We start from the raw sequence: 446 nt of genomic DNA on the forward strand, positions 1-446 counted from the left end.
AAAGATATCAAACTACCAAAACTGTTCTAAAATCACTGGAGTACAGAGGAAATTAACAATACAGTTCATAACTTATTCCCTATTTGCAAGTTCAGTCCTGTCAAATATAGAGACAATGTGATCACATCTGAGAATAGTCAAACTAAATATTGCTAGGTATTATCAGTATCTAAAAATCAATTTGAAGACTAATATAAAATGTATATAAGCTGGTGTTTAACTGCATGAATTCACTAGTTAAGCAATGTAGCATGTAATATATACATGTTCAGATGTCAATACATCACTCAAAGCATGAGCTTCAATGCATGGATATAGCTTATGCATATTATTAAAAGTAAAGCTTGAAGTACTAGGTTAAAAGTCTTTATTGTCAAATCACCTTATGCTAATTTAAGACATTCTAAAATGCTGGCTAGCTTATGTAACCATATGCAACTTTGAAA

The 446-nt window shown here is 30.3% G+C and overlaps 1 protein-coding gene across 2 annotated transcripts in view; it reads right to left on the minus strand.

Annotated features, from left to right (window-relative positions):
• LOC119587866 (tyrosine-protein kinase Src42A-like) overlaps positions 1-446 on the minus strand; it is a gene marked incomplete in the record, with an annotated part of 40,299 nt that overhangs the window by 9,404 nt on the left and 30,449 nt on the right.

This window comes from Penaeus monodon, chromosome 23, assembly GCF_015228065.2.
Source record: "Penaeus monodon isolate SGIC_2016 chromosome 23, NSTDA_Pmon_1, whole genome shotgun sequence".
NCBI classification, from domain to species: domain Eukaryota; kingdom Metazoa; phylum Arthropoda; class Malacostraca; order Decapoda; family Penaeidae; genus Penaeus; species Penaeus monodon.